The sequence below is a fragment of the Mastomys coucha genome, unplaced genomic scaffold (assembly GCF_008632895.1).
Source record: "Mastomys coucha isolate ucsf_1 unplaced genomic scaffold, UCSF_Mcou_1 pScaffold15, whole genome shotgun sequence".
Lineage (NCBI taxonomy): Eukaryota > Metazoa > Chordata > Mammalia > Rodentia > Muridae > Mastomys > Mastomys coucha.
In genome coordinates this window covers 24195600-24208812 of record NW_022196897.1, presented here as the reverse complement: position 1 = coordinate 24208812, position 13213 = coordinate 24195600, and positions in this window count along the sequence as shown.

Sequence of the window (13213 nt, the reverse complement as noted above, 5' to 3'; positions counted from 1 at the left end):
CTCTCTCTCTCTCTCTCTCTCTCTCTCTCTCTCTCTCTCTCTCTCTCCATCTCAGTTTTCCCAGCACACCCAGCTGCCCTCTACCCACACCCAGAGGCAAGGCTTGGTAGAAGGACCCATTCATCCTTGTGCTGGCTCTCAGGCATCTCTGAGCTCAGGAAAGGAATATCAACAGGTGGGAAAGGTGGGGCCTGCTGGGATGCCACTCCTGCTCCCAAACCAGAGCTGTTCCCATGCTCTACTAGGATAAAAGCCAACTGTTGTAGGGAGACAGAGCAAGCCAGGACAGACCAGGGGAGGAACTGGGGCCCTGGGATACTGAGACCAGCTTCAGCTTCTCCACATCCCCAGATTTGGGGCCCCTCTGGTAGCCACCAAGCAGGGCAAGAAGGTGTGGGTTAAGGGGTTGTCAGCAAAATCATGAGATCCAGGAGTAAAGTTGAGGTTCTGTTCCCCAGAGGACAGGGACCTTCTGTGGATCAAGAAATTAAAAGGAGCGCTGGGCTGGCACGAATGTCATCCTCCACTCCCCTGCCCACCCTCACCCTGGGAGTTACCACACCTATAGCTCACTCCCAGACCTCTGTCCTGTAGTGAAAACAACAAATGCTAACTAGCTCAGTCATGACCCTGGAGGGAGGAGACTTAGCCTGGGAATCAAGAAAATTGAGTTCAAGTCTCCTTTCTTCACTCTGACCATAGACAAGCCCTTAGGGCCTGCTTCCCATTCGAACGCTAGGATGATAGGACGGAGTGGGTAGCGAGGACAGGATCCATGCCAGTAGAGAGCAAATGAGCCCTTGCTGTAACCACACTCTGCAGTCCATCATGCCATCAGAAGACAGACGCAGTGAAGGAAGGATATAATGGGAGTGTGCAGTTGATGAAGGGTGGGTACAGTGGAGAAGCCAGAGGCCAAGAGAGCAGCCAGGGTACCAATACAGGCCTTCAAGGACCAAGCCTAACAAGGGGGTGGAGCAAGGAAGAAGCAGACAAGGGAAATGGTGTTTGAGGTGCCAGCTCTTGACCATTTGACCTGGAGTATGGATAGAAAGGTAGAAAACATTTAAATGCTGGTTGCTGCTAGGGATAACACTCAGGGACAGGTAGTGGCTAGAAAACGTAGAGTTAGTTCTTGGTCCACCTCACAGAAAGGGTCTAACATGCAGATGAATACCCAGGTTGGGGGAACATCCTTGTTCTGCTAGAAAGCTCACAACCCAGGGCCACCTTTCCTTGCTCTCCTGTTCCAGAGCCAGTGTTCTGATTGTGGACCTTGTAGAGGGCAGCCGATCCTCCAGTAGTTGTTCCAGTCTGTTCTGCTCCAGGTCATGTGACATATCGGGTTTTTTTTTTCCCTTCTCTCCTACAGGAAGTCCTGTGCCTCCCCTCCCCTCAAGGTGGTGCTAGATCAAAGTTGTCCCTCTCTTCCCTGTGAATTGTCACTGTTTTGGTCACTCTGGCCTCCTTAAACCCAAGCACAGGGTCCGGCGGACTAAGAAATATCACAAGAGACTGGCTGCTTGTGTGGGATGGCCTGCTGTGAATAATCCAGGAAAGGGGTTGCAGAGATGGCGGGGCAGTTAAGAGCGCTTGCGGCTCTTGCAGAAGACTTGAGCTAGGTATCCAGCACCCACATGGTGGCTCACAACTGCCTCTAACTCCAGTCCCAGGGGAGCTGACATCTCCTTCTGTCCTCTTTGGGCACTGGTCACACCTATGGTGCATATGTGTGTGTGTATACGTGTATGCATATGTACGTGTATCATGTATATTTGTGTGTATAAGAAAAACACTTATACAACATAAAATAAAAATAATCTAAAATAAAAATGTTTAAATACTAATATACAGGAAAAACTCATGTGACTGAGGGGACCAGAGCCAAGTTCATCAAGGTGCCAGCCAGTTTATCCATCTGGAGGAGTAACCACAAAAATGTCGTTGCCTGCCTCAGTTTCCAACTGAGCCCACAGGTCAACACTCCTAACAGTCCCACAGTTATCTCTGAACACAGAGCCAGAGCAGATCAAAGAACCTGAGCTATTCTGAAGCAAGGTAGCAAGACCCCTACCCCCGACTAGTGGATGACAAGGGTTTCTCTCTGAGGGCCTCACCCCCTGCCACGTAACAGTCACATGTCCTCCTGCCTACCTAGCCCACATCTGAAAGTTACTGGGGAGGTCCCACCCAACATTTGGAAATCCCAAGCTGACTCTCACCTGAATCATGCATGAGCCCAGCCCCACCCACCCCACCTCTGCAGCTGGTTCACAGAACCGGAAAGTTCTGTAGTCAGCAGCCTCAAATCTCTTCAAGTCTCAGTCCCAAACCGTAGTTGCTCTCCACTCTCACTACAGCCTTACGCTTTCAGCTGCCTTTTGTGGAGCTCAGCTTCCCCCATCCAAAAAATGGGGTTACTAGGTCCATTTCTGCAAGAGCTACTCTGAGGACAGCAAGAGCCACTCCGTGTGGCATCCAGACTTCACCAGGAGCTCAGCATTGCTTCTCTACTGCCCCTTCTTGTACTTCCCTACCTCTTCTGTGTACCTGCTCACTGCCAACTTTTCATTATGTATTGGAGATAATGAAAATAATGTTGCTTATGTATCTTCTAAGATATGTGTGTGTGTGTGTGTGTGTGTGTGTGTGTGTGTGTCCCTTTCCCAATAGTCCTACAAATCCAATAGCGTCATTTCCATTTACAGAAAAAGAAACCTGAGACACAGAACTGTAGTGGTTTGCTCAAGGTTACACTAAGAGAAAACAGAAACCCTGAGGAGCAGTGGGTAGCTGGGGGATGTCCCTTTAAGTTACATAACTCAATCCACCAGAGAGCCAAGGATTGAAAGCCACAACATCCACTTGTTTGTCTTTCTTACATTTAATCCTCAAAACAACTCTGAAAGGAGAGTACCACAATGCAGAAGGAGACGCAGAGGCCCAAGGAGTCCTCTAGACCTTGTCTGAGTTGAGGAGGGAAAGGAGGAATTACGGTCACTGCCATAGCAATTTGTAAGCCGCAGGCAGAATGCTGGGGGCTTCCGTGCATCATCTCTTCTGTAACTCCCAACAGCCCCGTGAGGTAGGCTTTGTTCTTCCTGTTTCTGTGAACAGAAAAGCAAGCTGACCTGCTAGTAGCTGCAAGCTATTGGTGATGGAGCTGAGATCGGAGCCCTGATCTGTTAGATCTCAACTTACAGGTTTACTACCCTGCCACATTCTATCACCTGGACTCCCAGCCCTGAGTCTTCAAGAAACAATCATCCAGATCCTGCCAGGGATGAGCAGAGCAAATAAGTAGGCAGGCAGCTGGTGTGTGGAGAGTTTCCTGTTCATCTGGGAAGTTTCCACTGCAGTGTCCAGACAGATCTCACCACCTGATCAGCCCAGTGGTCTTTCTACCAGTGTCCTCCTCACCCTGCTCATACCATCCGAGGAATCTACAAAGAACCTGATCTCCTGGGATTATGGAGTTCAGGTGCCTGTGACAGAGAAGGTATATATATATATATATATATATATATATATATATATATATGTATGTATGTATGTATGTATGTATGTATATATATATATGACCAGATTTTTCAAGGGGTGTCTATGACTGTATAATGTCATGCTACCCGCAATTACAATTGAAGAATAGATATGCCACAGCCTTCCTTTGACATGTGAATTACCCTTATAACTGCTTAGAACCTCCCATAACTCCCACTGCCCTCAGACCTTAGCCTAGACTTCTAGTCCTATCATTGCCTTTAGAGTCAAGGCATGGAGACCCAGAAAATCTGAGTTCTTGTAACTAAACCCCTTGAAATCACTGTGCAACCTTGAATAAGTCACCTTCCCTCTTGGGTTTCAGTCTCCCTACTGGGTAAAGAAGTCTGTTGTAATTGAGCTGCTGAGCATGAGGACTGGGGGAACGGGGTGTCCACAGAGTCTGACCCACCTGGGTTTAGAGCCTGGCTTGAATGGTTGAGCTGTGTGATTCTGAGTAGTTCATTTGATGTCTTTGAGCCCAGTTTCTTCATTGGGCAACAAAGGCAATAATAACCATGGTGAGGGGATCACTTAGCCCAATTCAGAGCTCCCAGGAAGCACTTGGGAAATGACTAGTACTTGATGTGATAATTATAATTACTATACAATGAATTCAATTCTGTCACTGTGGTCCTAGGTTATGAATATCTCAAGAAAACTTTAGGGAGAATGATGGCAGGCATATGCTGGCTTCCTGTGTCAGGATAATATTTAGTTGCACATGACTATATATATATACACACACACACACACACACACACACACACACACACACACACATATATAATCAAAGGAGAGGATGGGGAATTTTCTTCCTCAAATGGCAGGAAGTGCCAAGGTAGAGATTCCAGTCGTTTACAGTCATGTCATGAGGAGGGGCTCTTCAGTCAGTCCTTCTGCTGGCTATATCTGTGTGTTGCCACCCCAGGCACCTTGATCCAAGTGTGGAAAGGCTGAGAAAAGAGGAGATACTCCCACAGACTCCCAAGAACTTCTCCTCTGCCAGCGTGTGTCACATGGTCTCCCTTGACTGCCAAGGAGCTTGGGAAATGGAGTTTTGTAATTGGTAAGCAAAGGCTAAGAAGTGTGTAATGGAGCTGGGCAGCCAGCTATCAGAAGTCTGTCAAAAGCCAAAAAAGAGTGGTTTTGATGTGGGCTGGCTCCTCTGGAGAACTCAGCTACAATCAGATGCTGCAGTTCTGAGGTGAGCCACACTTTCCAGCCAAAGGAAGAGGTTCAAAAATAGCAGGACCACTGTGAGGCACAGCCAGGAGTACCCAGAGAAAGTCCAATTGAGCTGCCAGCAGTTAGCAGAATTCAGTGTCTCCTCTGTACCCTGTGGCTTCATGTAAGAAGCAGCCATGCCCAGACACAGGGCACCTCATCCTTGGCAAACTTGCACACCATGGCTTAGAAACTTAGAGGGCAAGAATTCATTCTTCAAACAACTCCTCAGTTCTCAGGCCAGAGCCCTACAAGTCCACCGTCTGGAGCCTTTCAGAGAGGAGTGGATGGCTCACCCCGTGTACGGAATGTGTCCCAGCTTTAATGCTTTGTTAATCGCTCGGCGCCATTTAGCCATATATAGCCTGGAAACATTCTCGCTTACACCAGCGTCTTAATCTCCAAAGCAGCCCTTCAATGTAGTGGGTTTCACCTATGAGTAGGGGGCTGGGGAGCTGGGGAAGCTGGGATTGTTTCCAATACAAGACACTCAAGGTCACTTTGGCAACAATGCTGAAAATCAGAGGACAGATATGGCTACATCCAAATTTTTCATTCCCCCTCTCTCCTAGGACCTTAAGTATCCTCCAGGTTCACGCTGCCCTCATGCCCCAGCCCTGCCTATAAGGTAGGATGAAGACTTTCTAACAGCCTCAAGGAAGTGAGACTCTTTTGATTGTTCTGCCTTAACCCCAGCAGCCACTTTTGAACCAACTGCTATCACCAGGAAGATGTAATGTCCTGGTTATTCTGGCTGATCAGTGTTAGACTGTGCCTTCCGCATGACAGATTTGGGAACAGGGTGTTTCCACAAGAAACCCTAGTGCAGCTATTAAAAGAAGAAGACCAGGTTTGCTGGGGTGGTGGCTTGGACAGTACCTGGTAAAGCACTTGTCTTGCAAGCCTGAGGATGTGGGTTCAGATTCCCCAGGACCCACATAAAGAGCCTGGTGCTGCAGTGCATGCCCATAATTCCATCACTTGGCAGACAGAGACAGGAGGATCCCTGGTGCTTGCTGGCCAGCCAGACTAGCCTAATCTGTGAGGTCTAGACTCAGTGAGAGCCTCTACCTCAAAAAAAGGGCAGAAAGCAATTGAGGATGGTAGCCAGTGTCAAACACAAGCTTTATATACATGTGTAGTGTACACATGTCTACACAAAAATATGCACACACACACACAGTTTTGTACTTAATTAAGTCAAATTAAAAGAGGAAGGAAGAGAGGCAGACAACAACAACTGAAGTCCCTCTCTCCCTCTAGGCAACAAGGAAAGGGCAGGAGTACAACTAGGAGGCAACGTGGCTTTGTCTCCAGGCAACCCCAGAGCTGGAAGGTGAAGAAAGCCTTGAGCCTGGGTGGAGAGATGGACATGTTGAGGAGAGCCTAGTCTACTGCAGTATCCAGGACCTTTTCTTCTCTACCCTCAAGGGACTGGGGATGGTTTGTTGGAGATGCTGGGGGCCAGGCTGTGCTCTCTGGTACCTCCTACTAGGGCTGGAGCAGGAGAGGACACCCACAGAGTAGCCAAGGCTCACACGGACAACTATACTCTGACCACACACTGTGTTACAGGGCGAAACCAGAGATCCCGCTCTTGGCTTCTTAGTCTCCTTAGTGAAAAACAGACTCAAACAGAGCCTTGAGTTTTATTAGAGTGTAAGAAAGAAACAACAGGGCAGGTAAGTTATAAATCTCTGCAGCTGCCAGGAGAAGACGGATGGAAGAAAGAGAGACAGAGAGACAGAGACAGAAACAGACAGAGACACAGAGAGAGACAAAGAGACAGAGACAGAGAGACAGAGACAGGGTGGGAGTCATTTCTTTTACAGCTGGCATCAGCAAACAGCCTCATGGCATAAAGGAAGGGGGCGGCTTCGGAGAACTGGTGAGAAAGTCCCACGTCTGGTAAAGCATGCTCAGCTTTAGCCAGCACCTAAGAAATAAGGAAAAAGTTACACATTGAGTTAGGGCTCAGATGCGTGGGCAAGCATGGCAGGGTTCCACTGTGGTGCCTAGTGGAAGCTCTGTAAGCAGATGTCTCCAGGGCAGGGCTTCTGGGAAGGGAAAGTATATTCTCTCCTTAAGATAATTCATCATACCCTCTCCTCAGCATGTCTCCTCCAGATGACTCAGATTTGAAGAGGTCAGCCTCTTGGCCAAGTGATTGACAGGCCTAGCTGGATTAGGGACAGGCCCAGAGGATCTTGGGTCTCCTTGTAGGGCCAGAAGTAGAGACTAAGATACTTTGTTTGCCCAGGAGGAAGTACCTTTGCCTTAATGGGCCTCATCCTCCTCCTTTTCATATGGTAATTTAAATTCTAAGGATGGCATTATTGGTACCACCAGGGGGAAAAAGGTGGGGTCCAAAGCATCCAAGGCTATTTAGAACTCTCTCTGAAGCTTAAGCCTAAAGCCATTTAGGAACCAAACCAGAAACCAAAGCCTTCATACCAGCAGCAATTCTTGACCCCAGCCATGACAGGATCAAAGGCATTTCAGGCTTCTAGCTAAGATATGAAGCCCTATCTCTAACTGCATGCCACAATTATACCTCTTGTCCACATCAATATGATGAAACACTATAGCTAAAACAAGTTGGGGAAGAGAAGGTTTGGCTCACAAGTCCACATCACTGTTCATCCAGAACTCAAAGAGGGCAGGAACCTGGAGCAGGAGTTGATACAGAGGCCATGGAGGAGGAGCTGATGCAGAGGCCACGGGGAAACTCCTTACTGGCTTGCTCCCCATGGTTTGCTCAGCCTGCTTTCTTATAGAACCCAGGACCACAAACTCAGGATGGCCCCACTCACAATAGTCCAGGCCCTTTCCCCATTGGTCACTAATTAAGAAAATTCCCTGGGGCTGGCGAGATGGCTCCGTGGGTAAGAGCACTGATTGTTCTTCCAAAAATCATGAGTTCAAATCCCAGAAACTACATGGTGGCTCACAACCACCCTTAATGAGATCTGACACCCTCTTCTGGTGTGTCTGAAGTTAGCTACAGTGTACTTATATATAAAATAATAAATCTTTGGTCTGGAGCAAGCAGGGACTGAGCAAATGGAGTTGACCGGAGCAGGCAGAGGTACTAAAAATCCAATTCCCAGCAACCACATGAAGGATCACAACCATCTGTACAGCTACAGTGTACTCACATAAATAAATAAATAAATAAATAAGTAAATAAATAAATAAATAAATAAATACAGCTTAAAAAAGAAAAAAGAAAAGAAAATATGCCCTACATGTTTGCCTAAGCCTGATCTTATGGAGGCATTTTCTCAACTAAGCCTGCTTCCTCTCTGATGACTATAGCTTGTGTCAAGTTCACATAAAACTAGCCAGCAATCTCTGTCATGATTTGTATAGAGCACTACTAGAAGGTGTGGCCCTGTTGGAGTAGGTGTGTCACTGTGGATATGGGCTTTAAGACCCTCCTCCTAGCTACCTGGAAGCCAGTATTCTGCTAGCAGCCTTCAGATGAAGATGTAAAACTCTCAGCTCCTTCTGCACCATGCCTGCCTGGATGTTGCCTTGTTCCTTCCTGCCTTGATGATAATGGACTGAACCTCTGAACCTGTAAGCCAGCCCCAATAAAATGTTGTCCTTATAAGAGTTGCCTTGGTCATGGTGTCTGTTCACAGCAGTAAAGCCCTAAGTAAGACAGTCTCTAACTATGTTTTTTAGAGGTGGGGGTCTGAGCCTCATAGAGACAAAGTCACTTGTATAAGACACGCAGTCTGAATGGCAAGTTGAGGCTCAGCCCAAGTCTGGAATGACTCCCAGGATTACACTCTCTCTTAAATAGTTTATTCATCTGTGTTACTGACATTTTGTGAGGGACTGGCCTACACAGGATGAGAAACTAATAGTGAGCTAATCGTTATCACTCACACCCCTGCAGGCCCAGCTTCAGTCCTAACTCCCTCTTCCGACACCCTGTGCATGCTGGGCTCCTTTCCTTGGGCACAGTGCCTGCCACACAGAAAGCTCTTAGCAGGCACATGTTAAATGAATGAATAAACTACTCCAGGGGAAATGTACTCATACAAATCCCAGCAGGACCATTCATTAGCTGGATTTCATTTTGAGCAAGTTATTTGGCATCTTGACCTTGGTTCCCACATTTGTAAACTGGAGGTGATGCAGTACCCTTTTAGGGCTGTTATGGTGTTCAAGTGAGTTCTGTAAGACATTTCAGATGTTGCCTGGTGCTTAATAAGCATTATGCCAGTATTTGTTAAGTTAGTTAGCAAGAGTGAATAAATGTCTATTGTGTATGGGGTAGGGGGGTGGTAACTGTGTTCTCTCACCTTGCACACATTCTTGTGTTTGTGATTTTTCTGGAGCCTCTCCTTGGCCCTGAGGGGTTCTATACACCTTAAGCAGTGGATGATCTTCTGCACAGAGAAATGAGTTGGCCCAGCAGGGGTCTGCAAGTTACATCAATGCCGGCTTTACCCCCTCAGCATCTCCCACTTCCTGCAAGTGGATAGACTCCCTTTAAGCCAGAAATGAACAGGTGCATGAAGGAGCTGCAGGGCCCCAACCTCTGCAAGCATCCTGACTCATAACTGTGAGGAGCCATGATCCCCTTCATGCAACCCCAGGCTCCATCTTGATCTCAGTAATAGAGAGAGAAAAAGATAGACAGAGAGACAGACAGAGACAGAGACAGACAGGCAGGCAGACAGACAGAGACAGACAGAGAGCAAAAGCAAGAGTGCGTGCACGTGTGAGTCACTGAGGTTCTAGAGAAGGAAGCACAGTATGCACACAAGACCACAGGACCACAAGAAAGAACTAGGTGGTAAATGAACACTGAACACTGGTCAACCACACCACCTTACTACCCACTCTCTGAAACAGACTGGAGATGTGGGCAACTCAGAACCTCAAAACTTGGATCCCTCCCCTAAACCACCTTCTGGATAGCACACAGGAGTGACCTCACATCTCTGTTCCATTCCACCCATCCCGTAAATACCCATTTGGCATCCTATCTAGCTGTTAGGCAGGCCTTTGAGATCAATACTAGTTCTCTCAATGATCTGGCAGACTGTGGGATGTGCATCCAGAACAGGGGACGAAGGATGGGGGAGGAGTTTGAGGACTGCCTTGCAAGAACTGACCAGCCTAGATCCTAGGAGGGTCCCAGCTCCCAGTGCTGAAGATCATAAATCAGCATGTGCCTGCCTCTGCCTAGCAGGAGCTACAGACTCCCTGGTGAGATCTCAAAGACAATGGCATTTCTTGTGTGCCCAATTCTCATCTTTTCTTCTCCTATTGCCCTTCAATCTACCTGATCCAGTCCCCTCTGGCACTCACCTTCCATCTCCCTTCAAATCCATGCCTTTCCTGCTGACTCAGCACTCATCTCGGCATTTATGGTCTTTTTTCACTCTCTTGCAATAGAAGACCATGTCCACCTATGCTTCTATCACACAGTGTGGCCCTGGCATTGCTGTTTCAGTTCCTTGGGCCATAGTTTTTCTACAGCACAGTGAAAGTGTCTGGGAAGGATTTAATATAACCATGAGTATGAAAATACTAAGCACACAGTAGGTGCTCAATTAGTACTACATTTTCCCCAAGGGCCTAAGAGGCTGAGAGGAAGCATTCTGACCCCTGCTTTCCCTCTTCAGTCTTTAAAAAGTCCTCCAAGGCCAAGCAATGGTGGCACATGCCTTTAATCCCAGCACCCAGGAGGCAGAAGCAGATGGATCTCTGAGTTCAAGGCCAGCCTGATCAATCAATGGAGCCAGTTCCACGACAGCCAGGGCTACACAGAGAAACCCCATCTCAAAAAAAAAAATTAATTAAGAAGTTCTCCAGTCGAACTTGCACCTAGAACCCCAGAACTTGACATGCAGAAGCAGATGGATCTCTGTGAGTTCCAGGATAGCCAGAGTTACACAGTGAGACTCTGTTGCAAAAAGAAGGAGGAGGAGGAGAAGGAAAAAGAATGTGTGTGCATATATTTGTTTGTTTTCATATGTGAGGGTAAATGTATGCACATATGCACACATGTAATCATACTTGTGTATGTAATCTGTGTGTGTATATGTATGTATATGTATGTCTGCACATGTACAAGGTATTGCATGTATGTTTTATGCTTGTGTGTAGACATACATGTGCAAATCCACACATTTATGTACATGTCTGTTTACATGTGTGTATTCATGTATGTGTTTTGTGCTTCTGTGTGCATATGTATTAGAAGGGTACACCTTCATATCTATACATGCATCACATTTAGTATATCCCCACGTGTATGTGTTTAAGCATGTATTTGTGAATACGCGCACATACCTGTTTGTATACACTTCATGTGTGTGTGTTCATGTGTTCATGAGTGTGACCCTATATTTTTGTGTATTTGTGTGCTTGCATATGTATGTGTACATGCATTTACCTGTGTATCTGTGTTTATGTGCCTCATATGTATTTTTATGTATTTATGTGTGTGTTTCATGTGACTTTACCTGTGTGCACATGGGATATTTTATCTATGTCCATGTGTACAAGCGTGCAAACGTTTGTCTACCCATATAAACACATGCATCGGTGTGTATGCATGACTTTCCATGTGTGTGCTGAGCATGTGTGCATGTGTGTATGTGTGTGTGAAAGAGAGAGAGAGAGAGAGACAGAGAGAGATCTGAAAAAATACTGGGAGGCAATTTCTCATTACTTTCAATACTATGGCATGCTCCATCTGAGAATTTAGATCTGGAATCTTCATCACTCCACAGAGGAATTCTATTAGGGCCCAGCCTGGTACCTTGCAGGGCAGAGTCTATCTCCAACTGCAGGAACCACATGCTCTGTCCTTGGCTCCTCTGCCACATGCACCTCATTCTACTGTCCCTTCCCTCTTTTCTTGTCATGCTCTCTCCATTCTGTTCTCTCCCCCCATTCTGTCTGTGGGTAGCCCTGCCTCTTCATCTCTGCCCTAACTTGACCTCTCTGGCTATCTCTGGGTTCCATGTCTCTCTCTCGAAGGTTCTAACTCTGCCCCCTCTGCCTGCATCTGTCAGTGTTGCTGGCCAGACCTGCTTCAAGTTCCACACTTCCCTGGGGAGTATTCTAATCAAACATGCCTCCTTCCTTCCACCACCAACCTCCACCCCTTCCCACTCCTTCCTCCTCCTCCCTATCCCCCCCCACACACTACACCCCCTGCCAAGAAAAACTCTGTCTGAGAAGCCCTTAGAGGCTGCAGCAGTGTACCTCAAGTACTAAACTCTGGAGCTAAAGAGTCCCTCCCTCCTGACCAGGTGACCCAGAGAGAGAGACTAGGAGGGGCTTCCCAGGGCCCACAGGAGTCAGATGAATGGGAGAGAAGCATGGCGCTTAACATCCCAGACTCTGAACTCAGAGGAAGATTTGGGTGCAGGAAACTATGAGAAGGGGCAGAGAGCCCACCCACAAAATCCGCATGACTGGCAGTCTCCGTGGGAGTCGAGGACACCATAAGCAGTCTGTTTAGTGGGTTATTGTCATTGTCATCCAGCACTAACTTAGCCTTCTTTCTCCCAACTCCAGGGGCAGCCCAAACACAAGAAGGAAGACCCCTGGCCCAAGACAGAAGAGAAAACCAAGCTGAGGGCTACCCACCCACACCCACTCCCCACAAACACCCTAGGCTAGAGCAGAGTTTGCCACAGTGGATTCAGAATTCAGCCAGAATGAGCCCTTGGTCACAGCTCCCTTTCCAGCCAGGTACACCGGCAAGGCTGCCTCAGGCAGACTGAAAGCCTCTGGGCTGAGAGCCAGGGCTGCATTTTTTAATGCCCCACCCACCACCAGTCTCCTAGGCAGTCCAGGCTCCAAATATTCCCCCAGAGAAGGAGCAGAGCCAGGGTGGGGGAAGGACCCTTCGTGCTCCATATCACCACACCAGCACCCTGGAGGTGGCTCCTTGGCCCAGCCTGAGCCTTCCTTGGAATTCTAGGATATCTGAAAATAGAAAAGGAGAAGAGAAAGCTGTGGTCTGTGTGGTGGGCCGAGGAGAAGCTGGGTGGGGGTGGGATTGAGCCTGTGGACAGAGGACCCTGGGACACATCAAACCTGACCTCCAGGCTCCCCTTGAATCTCTCTGCAGTCACCCACCTACACCTCTATTCAACAGAGCAGGAGACTGAGCCCCCCTCACCCTGCAGGAAAGGTTGACCAAGAACACATTACAGAGCTGAGCCCAGAGCTTCTGGCCCCCAGAACTCTCCCCATAGGCTCTCAGGATGGAGTCTGTTTGAGGTCTTGATTTCTGCTTACCTGCCCTGAGAGTCAAGTTCAGGTGGCCAACTCCAAACCCTGGAGTGCCTTTTCTCTCTGAACCAGAGTTCAGCCTGTGCCTGGAAACCCTGAATCCTGGCTGCCTCCCAGGGGCTTCTTCCCTCCTCCCTCCTCCATCCTCCCTCCTCCCTCTGCTCTCTGG